This window comes from Oncorhynchus nerka, linkage group LG20 (assembly GCF_034236695.1).
Source record: "Oncorhynchus nerka isolate Pitt River linkage group LG20, Oner_Uvic_2.0, whole genome shotgun sequence".
Classification (NCBI taxonomy): Eukaryota; Metazoa; Chordata; class Actinopteri; order Salmoniformes; family Salmonidae; genus Oncorhynchus; species Oncorhynchus nerka.
This window is the reverse complement of record NC_088415.1, coordinates 6,544,804-6,557,885: the sequence shown is the minus strand read 5'-3', so window position 1 is coordinate 6,557,885 and position 13,082 is coordinate 6,544,804.

The following is a 13,082-nucleotide window of genomic DNA, read 5'->3' as shown; positions in this document are numbered from 1 at the left end:
TGTGTTTATGTATAATTACGAATGAAGTATCATTTGGGGGTTTTGACATACAGTTCACCCTGAAACCTTAAATAATCACTTTGCTTTGGCTTTTTGTAAATAAAACAACAACACAAACCAGTAAATACGTGTAAACCTTTACTTTGTCTAAACATTCCTCATTTCCAGTTTGATCTGCATTCCATCTGCGCTCAGACCCAGACGGGCTTGAAGCTGACTGACCTTGAGTCCAGAGAAACAATGTACGGGCCACAATCACCACAGTACAACAGTCACCTGAGTCTGACTGTCAGCGGCAGTTGACCCGTCTGCATTGTGAGGTTATCATTGAGCAAATGGCAAACCCAAATGACACAAACGTAGGCATTTAGGCAGGGGATTTAATCTGCAAACAGAATCATCAAAGACATATGAAGATATAGAGAAAATGCACTGACTCCTCCATTTGTGAGATAATTGTGATCTGGACTGAACCTCATGGGACTCTGAAGGGAAGGGGTGATATAGGGGAAGGTCTGATGTATGGGAAGGTCTGATATAGGGGAAGGTCTGATATAAGGGAAAGTCTGATATATGGGAAGGTCTGATATATGGGAGGGGTGATATAGGAGAAGGTGTATTATAGGGGAAGGTGTGATATAGGGGAAAATGTGATATAAGGGAAGGTGTGATATATGGGAAGGTCTGATATAGGGGAAGGTGTATTATAGGGGAAGGTCTGATATAGGGGAAGGTGTGATATAGGGGAACATGTGATATAAGGGAAGGTGTGATATAGGGGAAGGTCTGATATATGGGAAGGTGTGATATAAGGGGAAGGTGATATAGGAGAAGGTCTGATATAAGGGAAGGTGTGATATAAGGGGAAGGTCTGATATAGGAGAAGGTCTGATATAGGGGAAAGGATGATATAGGGGAAGGTCTGATATAGGAGAGGGGTGCTATAGGAGAAGGTGTGATATAGGGGAAAGGGTGATATAGGGGAAGGTCTGGTATATGGGAAGGTCTGATATAGGAGAGGGGTGCTATAGGAGAAGGTGTGATATATGGGGAAGTGTAATATAGGGGAAGGTGGGATATAGGGGATTGTAAGATATAGGAGAAGGTGTGATATATGGGAAGGTCTGATATAGGGGAGGGGTGATATAGGGGAACATGTGATATATGGGAAGGTCTGATATAGGGGAAGGAGAGATATAGGAGAAGGTGTGATATAGGTGAACATGTGATATAAGGGAAGGTGTGATATAGGGGAAGGTGTATTATAGGGAAAGGTGAGATATAGGGGAAGGTGTGATATAGGAGAAGGTGTGATATAGGAGAAGGTGAGATATAGGGGAAGGTGTGATATAGGAGAAGGTGTGATACAGGGGAACATGTGATATAAGGGAAGGTGAGATATAGGAGAAGGTGTGGTATAGGGGAAGGTGTATTATAGGGAAAGGTGAGATATAGGAGAAGGTGAGATATAGGAGAAGGTGTGATATAGGGGAAGGTGTATTATAGGGAAAGGTGAGATATAGGGGAAGTTGTGATAGGGGAAGGTGTAATATAAGGGGAAGGTAGGATATAGGGGAAGGTGTAATATAGGGGAAGGTAGGATATAGGGGAAGGTGTAATATAAGGGGAAGGTGTAATATAGGGGAAGGTAGGATATAGGGGAAGGTGTGATATAGGGAAGGTGTAATATAGGGGAAGGTGTGATATAGGGGAAGATGTGATATAGGGGAAGGTGTGATATAGGGGAAAGTGTAATATAAGGGGAAGGTGTGATATAGGGGAAGGTGTGATATAGGGGAAGGTGTGATATAAGGGAAGGTGTAATATAAGGGGAAGGTGTGATATAGGAGAAGGTGTGATATAGGGGAAGGTGTAATATAAGGGGAATGTGTGATATAGGGGAAGGTGTGATATAAGGGGAAGGTGTGATAAATTACTTGCCCAGTTAAATAAAGGTCAAATAATATATATATTTTTAACTCAACCAATAATAAAAGTTAAGAATGGGATTAAGCCAGTGGCTCAGTTGAAACTATCCCAGCAGTAGATACATCTCCTTAAAATGTTGATATTTGGTTGCATTGTCAACAAAACAAGTTTCGATATGACGTTGTATACAGAGAATAGCCTAAAGATAGCGGGCATAAATCGTTGCGGGTCTCTGGAGATCTTCGCAATATAAATATTTGTCAGAATCTCCAACAGCGTTGATTTCCTCGCACCGTATATTTTTAATATAATATTAACTTACAACCCAGGTAACTTGGTTTCGCCTATTAGATGAAGCACAGTGATAACATATTAATCTGTTGTATAAAAACAAAATACCTGACATTGTATTTCCCCATTTAAACGTTGCTTTTAAATGGTTGAAAGCGCCGTGATGGACATTTGATTGACAACTAAACCAAAAATCAGACATTGTTTTTTTCATTGGAATTTGGTTGTGCTTTCAGATGGTTGAATGCCTAATGATAACACATTGGAATTTCAACTCACTTTTGGTATCGTTTCAAATTGGTGAATATATAGGTTGTAATCTCATTGATCAACGTCTCAACTAAATATTACGCAATTATCCACGTTGAAATGACATGGTGTGTACAGTGGGGTGTTACTTTACAGGAAGTAAGGTGCAGAGTTGGCGTTGCATTGTAAACATCGTAGGCTTAGGCTACCTAGCTATTTGCAGCTTTTCAGGAAGTGTTCGTCAGAAGATTCACAATGACATGCTAATGTTTCCCTCCCTCTTCGTCTTACTGCTCCTCTTTCTCCCCCCCCCACACACACACACACCTGGGGTATCCCTCTAGTTGTCACAGTATGAGCGCTGGGTCTGGGTCGTATTGTCTACGATGCGTCTAAGGTTTCTGGCCTACCTCACCCTCATCAAGAAGCACATTCACAGAGCCGTGAGGATTTGTGACAATATTAACCCCCAATACTATTGATTAGTGTAACCAGGTGTGAAATTTGGGCAGGAATACATGGAAAATCTAAATAATTGTAGCTGAATTTGTGATTTTACAGTTTTTTTTTCTCCAAATATTACAGTAGTTCTGCATTGATTACAGTGGTTTTCAGTGGTTTTACATTGATTATATTGATTTTAGATTGATTAGAGTGGTTGTACATGGATTTCACAGAGTTCTCAGGGTGAATTCACTAATTACACTCTTAACTCTTGGCTATCACAGACATTTTCCATGGCAGCTCTCAAGCACATTTATCCACTTGATAAATATTCCTGTTTTCGCTCTCTGTCGTCCAGCATGCGGCTCTGTCTGAGCACCGGCCCATCCTGGCCTGCAGTCCTCTGTCCCACTTCCTTTCCAATATGGCCAACAGGAAGTTGACCCTTATCCCCATCATCTTCATCGCCCTGTGTATCTGGAGCACCGTGCGTTTCCTGCTGATGCTGGCTGACTCCCCCACCAGGCAGAACCCAGTGCTCCCCACCAGACAGAACCCAGTGCTCCCCCACCAGGCAGAACCCAGTGCTTCCCACCAGGCAGAACCCAGTGCTCCCCACCAGGCAGAACCCAGTGCTTCCCACCAGGCAGAACCCAGTGCTCCCCACCAGGCAGAACCCAGTGCTCCCCACCAGGCAGAACCCAGTGCTTCCCACCAGGCAGTACCCAGTGCTCCCCACCAGGCAGAACCCAGTGCTCCCCACCAGGCAGAACCCAGTGCTTCCCACCAGGCAGTACCCAGTGCTCCCCCACCAGGCAGAACCCAGTGCTCCCCACCAGGCAGAACCCAGTGCTCCCCCACCAGGCAGAACCCAGTGCTCCCCACCAGGCAGAACCCAATGCTCCCCCACCAGGCAGAACCCAGTGCTTCCCACCAGGCAGAACCCAGTGCTCCCCACCAGGCAGAACCCAGTGTCCCCACCAGGCAGAACCCAGTGCTTCCCACCAGGCAGAACCCAGTGCTCCCCAACAGGCAGAACCCAGTGCTCCCCACCAGGCAGAACCCAGTGCTTCCCACCAGGCAGAACCCAGTGCTCCCCACCAGGCAGAACCCAGTGCTCCCCTCCCCTCCCCATCAGGCAGAACCCAGTGGTCCCCCACCAGGCAGAACCCAGTGCTCCCCACCAGGCAGAACCCAGTGCTCCCCACCAGGCAGAACCCAGTGCTTCCCACCAGGCAGAACCCAGTGCTTCCCACCAGGCAGAACCCAGTGCTTCCCACCAGGCAGAACCCAGTGCTCCCCACCAGGCAGAACCCAGTGCTCCCCACCAGGCAGAACCCAGTGCTCCCCACCAGGCAGAACCCAGTGCTTCCCACCAGGCAGAACCCAGTGCTTCCCACCAGGCAGAACCCAGTGCTCCCCACCAGGCAGAACCCAGTGCTCCCCCACCAGGCAGAACCCAGTGCTCCCCACCAGGCAGAACCCAGTGCTTCCCACCAGGCAGAACCCAGTGCTTCCCACCAGGCAGAACCCAGTGCTCCCCACCAGGCAGAACCCAGTGCTCCCCCACCAGGCAGAACCCAGTGCTCCCCACCAGGCAGAACCCAGTGCTCCCCACCAGGCAGAACCCAGTGCTCCCCCACCAGGCAGAACCCAGTGCTTCCCACCAGGCAGAACCCAGTGCTCCCCCACCAGGCAGAACCCAGTGCTCCCCCACCAGGCAGAACCCAGTGCTCCCCACCAGGCAGAACCCAGTGCTTCCCACCAGGCAGAACCCAGTGCTTCCCACCAGGCAGAACCCAGTGCTCCCCACCAGGCAGAATCCAGTGCTAGTGATTCAGACCCCATCAACCAAAAGACAGAATCACTCAATTGTGATTATAGTATGTGTACAGTATGTATGTAGTATGTGTACAGTATGTGCATAGTATGTGTACAGTATGCATGTAGTATGTGTACAGTATGTATGTAGTATGTGCATAGTATGTGTACAGTATGCATGTAGTATGTGTAGTATGTGTACAGTATGCATGTAGTATGTGTACAGTATGTGTACAGTATGCATGTAGTATGTGTACAGTATGTGTACAGTATGCATGTAGTATGTGTAGTATGTGTACAGTACGTGTACAGTATGTGTATAGTATGTGTGTAGTATGTGCATAGTATGTGTACATTATGCATGTAGTATGTGTAGTATGTGTACAGTACGTGTACAGTATGTGTATAGTATGTGTGTAGTATGTGCATAGTATGTGTACAGTATGCATGTAGTATGTGTAGTATGTGTACAGTACGTGTATAGTATGTGTACAGTATGTGTACAGTATGCATGTAGTATGTGTGTAGTATGTGTACAGTATGTGTGTAGTATGTGTGTAGTATGTGTGTAGTATGTAGTATGTGTAGTGTGTAGTATGTGTGTAGTATGTGTACAGTATGTGTAGTATGTGCAGTATTTCATATGTGTAGTGTGTAGTATGTACAGTATTTAATATGTGTAGTGTGCAGTATGTGTACAGTATGTGTAGTATGTGCAGTATTTAATATGTGTAGTGTGTAGTATGTGTACAGTATGTGTACTTTGTTATGAAGTTATCAGTGTTCACAGATATGTTTAGCGGAGATCTGTGTATGAAGAGATCTGTGTATAAAGAGATCTGTGTATGAAGAGATCTGTGTATAAAGAGATCGGTGTATGAAGAGATTGGTGTATAAAGGGATCTGTTTAAAAAGATATCTGTGTGTTAAGTGATCTGTGTATAAAGAGCTCTGCATATAAAGAGATCTGTGTATAAAGAGATCTGTGTATAAAGAGATCTGTGTATAAAGAGATCTGTGTATAAAGAGATATTGTTATATAGATCTGTGTATAAAGAGATTTGGTTTTAGAGATCTGTGTATAAAGAGATCTGTGTATGAAGAGATCTGTGTATAAAGAGATTGGTGTATAAATTGATATTGTTATAGAGATCTGTGTACAAAGTGATCTGTGTATAAAGAGATATTGTTATATAGATCTGTGTATAAAGAGATATTGTTATGGAGATCTGTGTATAAAGAGATCTGTGTATAGAGATCTGTGTATACAGTGATCTGTGTATAAAGATATATTGTTATATAGATCTGTGTATAAAGAGATATTGTTATGGAGATCTGTGTATAAAGAGATCTGTGTATAGAGATCTGTGTATACAGTGATCTGTGTATAAAGAGATATTGTTATATAGATCTGTGTATAAAGAGATATTGTTATAGAGATCTGTGTATAAAGAGATATTGTTATATAGATCTGTGTATAAAGAGATATTGTTATAGAGATCTGTGTATGAAGTGATCTGTGTATAAAGAGATATTGTTATATAGATCTGTGTATGAAGTGATCTGTGTATAAAGAGATCTGTGTATAAAGATATCTGTGTATAAAGAGATATTGTTATAGTGATCTGTGTATGAAGTGATCTGTGTATAAAGAGATATTGTTATAGTGATCTGTGTATAAAGAGATATTGTTATAGAGATCTGTGTATGAAGTGATCTGTGTATAAAGAGATATTGTTATAGTGATCTGTGTATGAAGTGATCTGTGTATAAAGAGATATTGTTATAGTGATCTGTGTATAAAGAGATATTGTTATAGAGATCTGTGTATGAAGTGATCTGTGTATAAAGAGATATTGTTATAGTGATCTGTGTATGAAGTGATCTGTGTATAAAGAGATATTGTTATAGTGATCTGTGTATAAAGATATATTGTTATAGAGATCTGTGTATAAAGTGATCTGTGTATAAAGAGATATTGTTATAGAGATCTGTGTATAAAGAGATATTGTTATAGAGATCTGTGTATAAAGAGATCTGTGTATAGAGATCTGTGTATACAGTGATCTGTGTATAAAGAGATATTGTTATAGTGATCTGTGTATAAAGATATATTGTTATAGAGATCTGTGTATAGAGATCTGTGTATAAAGTGATCTGTGTATAAAGAGACATTGTTATATAGATCTGTGTATAAAGAGATATTGTTATAGAGATCTGTGTATACAGATACGTGGGAGGATTAAGGTTCTAACGACACACTCAGGTCTTCTGTAAGTGTTCTGAGGCAGCGTTAGATTACGAGTGTTGTCAAGTGTAACGTTAACGCTAGTTTTGGGAAACAGCTCAGAGAGTTTAACGAAAGTCCTACGAACGTTCTAACGATGAACTCACCTTTAAAAGTGCTACACATTAGGATTATATATTTTTTCATTGTAATTTCATATATCCGCAGTAAGAGTGGAATGATAGTGTGTCATCCACTATAGCTGGTACCATGCTGGAAAGAAAAAACATTTCTAATGAAAGAAAAATATCTTAGCAAGCACGGTAGTGTGAAAGAGGGTTCTGGACTGACACTAAAGGGCTTGAAACAAGCCTCCATACTGCAGTCCATTCATTAACGCAAGTGCCCCCCCGGCCCGCAAGGAGGGTCACAAATTCTGCAGGCGCATGCACAAGCCATTCACTTTAGGTGATGAGGATAATCAAAGCATCAAGCTCAACTGGCGTTTTGTAAAATACCACTTTTACTAGCAATGGACGATCCACGAGGATGAAGGGAAGTTCATTGGTTTTAGTGGATATTTAATGTTTATCTATTTTTACTAGACAAGTCAGCTAAGAACAAATTCTTATTTGTATGACAGCCTACCCCCTCCCCTAATTGGGATGACACTCGGCCAATTGTGCACTGCCCTATGGAACTTCCAATCACAGCCGGTTGTGATACAGCCCAGAATCAAACCAGGGTCTGTAGTGACACCTCTAGCAGTGAGACGTAGTGCCTTTAGACCACTGTACCACTCAGGAGTCTCTTAATGTGGCTGTGTTAAGGGTTTTTCAAGAAAACATTTATATTCTGTCCAGTTTAATGTCTTACATTTCAAACTGGGTCATATACAGTGGGGAGAACAAGTATTTGATACACTGCCGATTTAGCAGGTTTTCCTACTTACAAAGCATATAGAGGTCTGTAATTTTTATCAGAGGTACATGGAATCTAAAACAAAAATCCAGAAAATCACATTATATGATTTCTAAGTAATTAATTTGCATTTTATTGCATGACATAAGTATTTGATACATCAGAAAAGCAGAAATTAATATTTGGTACAGAAACCTTTGTTTGCAATTACAGAGATCATACGTTTCCTGTAGTTCTTGACCAGGTTTGCACACACTGCAGCAGGGATTTTGGCCCACTCCTCCATACAGACCTTCTCCAGATTCTTCAGGTTTCGGGGCTGTCGCTGGGCAATACGGACTTTCAGCTCCCTCCAAAGATTTTCTATTGGGTTCAGGTCTGGAGACTGGCTAGGCCACTCCAGGACCTTGAGATGCTTCTTACAGAGCCACTCCTTAGTTGCCCTGGCTGTGTGTTTCGGGTCGTTGTCATGCTGGAAGCCCCAGCCACGACCCATCTTCAATGCTCTTACTGAGGGAAGGAGGTTGTTGGCCAAGATCTCGCGATACATGGCCCCATCCATCCTCCCCTCAATACAGTGCAGTCGTCCTGTACCCTTTGCAGAAAAGCATCCCCAAAGAATAATGTTTCCATCTCCATGCGTCATGGTTGGGATGGTGTTGTTGGGGTTGTACTCATCCTTCTTCTTCCTCCAAACACGACGAGTGGAGTTTCGACCAAAAGCTGTATTTTTGTCTCATCAGACCACATGACCTTCTCCCATTCCTCCTCTGGATCATCCAGATGGTCATTGGCAAACTTCAGACGGGCCTGGACATGCGTTGGCTTGAGCAGGCGGACCTTGCGTGCACTGCAGGATTTTAATCCATGACGGCGTAGTGTGTTACTAATGGTTTTCTTTGAGACTGTGGTCCCAGCTCTCTTCAGGCCATTGACCAGGTCCTGCCGTGTAGTTCTGGGCTGATCCCTCACCTTCCTCATGATCATTGATGCCCCACGAGGTGAGATCTTGCATGGAGCCCCAGACCAAGGGTGATTGACTGTCATCTTGAACTTCTTCCATTTTCTAATAATTGCGCCAACTGTTGTTGCCTTCTCACCAAGCTGCTTGCCTATTGTCCTGTAGCCCATCCCAGCCTTGTGCAGGTCTACAATTTTATCCCTGATGTCCTTAAACAGCTCTCTGGTCTTAGCCATTGTGGAGAGGTTGGAGTCTGTTTGATTGAGTGTGTGGACAGGTGTCTTTTATACAGGTAATGAGTTCAAACAGGTGCAGTTAATACAGGTAATGGGTGGAGAACAGGAGGGCTTCTTAAAGAAAAACTAACATGTCTGTGAGAGCCGGAATTCTAACTGGTTGGTAGGTGATCAAATACCAATGTCATGCAATGAAATGCAAATTAATTACTTAAAAATCATACAATGTGATTTTCTGGATTGTGGTTTTAGATCCCGTCTCTCACAGTTGAAGTGTACCTATGATAGAAATTACAGACCTCTACATGCTTTGTAAGTAGGAAAACCTGCAAAATCAGCAGTGTATCAAATACTTGTTCTCCCCACTGTATATATATATATATATATATATATATTTTTTTTTTTATTTTTTTAACTAGGCTATTCAGTTAAGAACAGCCTACCAGGGAACAATGGGTTAACTGCTTTGTAGAGAGGCAGAACAACAGAGTTTTCCTTTGTCATCTTGGGGATTCGATTGGTTACCGGCCCGATGCTCTAACCACTAGTCTACCTGCCACCACATCAGGGTTTTTAATATAATGTACCTCATATATCAAATGAATGTTACGATTTCGAAAATACCACCACATCACTCCTTTCTCCAATATTTACAAAAGGGGACAAGTAGAACATGGTCCTCTGTAGTTAGTAGAACATGGTCCTCTGTAGTTAGTAGAACATAGTCCTCTGTAGTTCAGTCAGTAGAACATGGTCCTCTGTAGTTAGTAGAACATGGTCCTCTGTAGTTAGTAGAACATGGTCCTCTGTAGTTCAGTTAGTAGAACATGGTCCTCTGTAGTTCAGTCAGTAGAACATGGTCCTCTGTAGTTCAGTCAGTAGAACATGGTCCTCTGTAGTTCAGTCAGTAGAACGTGGTCCTCTGTAGTTTGTAGAACATGGTCCTCTGTAGTTCAGTCAGTAGAACATGGTCCCCTGTAGTTCAGTTAGTAGAACATGGTCCTCTGTAGTTCAGTTAGTAGAACATGGTCCTCTGTAGTTCAGTTAGTAGAACATGGTCCTCTGTAGTTCAGTTGGTAGAGCATGGTCCTCTGTAGCTCAGTTGGTAGAGCATGGTCCTCTGTAGCTCAGTTAGTAGAACACTGTCCTCTGTAGTTCAGTTAGTAGAACATGGTCCTCTGTAGTTCAGTTAGTAGAACATGGTCCTCTGTAGTTCAGTTAGTAGAACATGGTCCTCTGTAGTTCAGTTAGTAGAACATGGTTCTCTGTAGTTCAGTTAGTAGAACATGGTCCTCTGTAGTTCAGTTAGTAGAACATGGTCCTCTGTAGTTCAGTTAGTAGAACATGGTTCTCTGTAGTTCAGTTAGTAGAACATGGTCCTCTGCAGTTCAGTTAGTAGAACATGGTCCTCTGTAGTTCAGTTAGTAGAACATGGTCCTCTGTAGTTCAGTTAGTAGAACATGGTCCTCTGTAGTTCAGTTAGTAGAACATGGTTCTCTGTAGCTCAGTTAGTAGAACATGGTCCTCTGTAGTTCAGCTAGTAGAACATGGTCCTCTGTAGTTAGTAGAACATGGTCCTCTGTAGATCAGTTAGTAGAACATGGTCCTCTGTAGTTCAGTTAGTAGAACATGGTCCTCTGTAGTTCAGTTAGTAGAACACGGTCCTCTGTAGTTCAGTTAGTAGAACATGGTCCTCTGTAGCTCAGTTAGTAGAACATGGGCCTCTGTAGCTCAGTTAGTAGAACATGGTTCTCTGTAGTTCAGTTAGTAGAACATGGTCCTCTGTAGTTCTGTTAGTAGAACATGGTCCTCTGTAGTTCAATTAGTAGAACATGGTCCTCTCTAGTTCAATCAGTAGAACATGGTCCTCTGTAGTTCAGTTAGTAGAACATGGTCCTCTGTAGTTCAGTTAGTAGAACATGGTCCTCTGTAGTTCAGTTAGTAGAACACGGTCCTCTGTAGTTCAGTTAGTAGAACATGGTCCTCTGTAGTTCAATTAGTAGAACATGGTCCTCTGTAGTTCAGTCAGTAGAACATGGTCCTCTGTAGTTCAGTTAGTAGAACACGGTCCTCTGTAGTTCAGTCAGTAGAACATGGTCCTCTGTAGTTAGTAGAACACGGTCCTCTGTAGTTCAGTTAGTAAAACATGGTCCTCTGTAGCTCAGTTATTAGAACATGGTCCTCTGTAGCTCAGTTAGTAGAACATGGTCCTCTGTAGCTCAGTTAGTAGAACATGGTCCTCTGTAGTACAGTCAGTAGAACATGGTCCTCTGTAGTTCAGTTAGTAGAACACGGTCATCTGTAGTTCAGTTAGTAGAACATGGTCCTCTGTAGCTCAGTTAGTAGAACATGGTCCTCTGTAGTTCAGTTAGTAGAACATGGTCCTCTGTAGTTCAGTTAGTAGAACACGGTCCTCTGTAGTTCAGTTAGTAAAGCATGGCACTTTGTAACGCTGGGATAGTGGGTTCAGTCAGTAGAACACGGTCCTCTGTAGTTCAGTCAGTAGAACACGGTCCTCTGTAGTTCAGTTAGTAGAACACGGTCCTCTGTAGTTCAGTTAGTAAAGCATGGCACTTTGTAACATTGGGATAGTGGGTTCAGTCAGTAGAACACGGTCCTCTGTAGTTCAGTCAGTAGAACACGGTCCTCTGTAGTTCAGTCAGTAGAACACGGTCCTCTGTAGTTCAGTTAGTAAAGCATGGCACTTTGTAACACTGGGATAGTGGGTTCAGTTAGTAGAACACGGTCCTCTGTAGTTCAGTTAGTAAAGCATGGCACTTTGTAACACTGGGATAGTGGGTTCAGTTAGTAGAACACGGTCCTCTGTAGCTCAGTTAGTAGAACATGGTCCTCTGTAGTTCAGTTAGTAGAACATGGTCCTCTGTAGCTCAGTTAGTAGAACATGGTCCTCTGTAGTTCAGTTAGTAGAACATGGTCCTCTGTAGTTCAGTTAGTAGAACACGGTCCTCTGTAGTTCAGTTAGTAAAGCATGGCACTTTGTAACGCTGGGATAGTGGGTTCAGTCAGTAGAACACGGTCCTCTGTAGTTCAGTTAGTAGAACACGGTCCTCTGTAGTTCAGATAGTAGAACACGGTCCTCTGTAGTTCAGTCAGTAGAACACGGTCCTCTGTAGTTCAGTTAGTAAAGCATGGCACTTTGTAACGCTGGGATAGTGGGTTCAGTCAGTAGAACACGGTCCTCTGTAGTTCAGTTAGTAGAACATGGTTCTCTGTAGTTCAGTTAGTAAAGCATGGCACTTTGTAACGCTGGGATAGTGGGTTCAGTTTCTGATACCACTCATACTAAGACTTGTTCATGGCTGAGTGTGGTTCAGTTTCTGATACCACTCATACTAAGACTTGTTCATGGCTGAGTGTGGTTCAGTTTCTGATACCACTCATACTAAGACTTCTTCATGGCTGAGTGTGGTTCAGTTTCTGATACCTCTCATACTAAGACTTCTTCATGGCTGAGTGTGGTTCAGTTTCTGATACCACTCATACTAAGACTTGTTCATGGCTGAGTGTGGTTCAGTTTCTGATACCACTCATACTAAGACTTCTTCATGGCTGAGTGTGGTTCAGTTTCTGATACCACTCATACTAAGACTTGTTCATGGCTGAGTGTGGTTCAGTTTCTGATACCACTCATACTAAGACTTCTTCATGCATGGCTGAGTGTTGTTCAGTTTCTGATACCACTCATACTAAGACTTGTTCATGGCTGAGTGTGGTTCAGTTTCTGATACCACTCATACTAAGACTTGTTCATGGCTGAGTGTGGTTCAGTTTCTGATACCACTCATACTAAGACTTGTTCATGGCTGAGTGTGGTTCAGTTTCTGATACCACTCATACTAAGACTTGTTCATGGCTGAGTGTGGTTCAGTTTCTGATACCACTCATACTAAGACTTCTTCATGCATGGCTGAGTGTGGTTCAGTTTCTGATACCACTCATACTAAGACTTGTTCATGGCTGAGTGTGGTTCAGTTTCTGATAC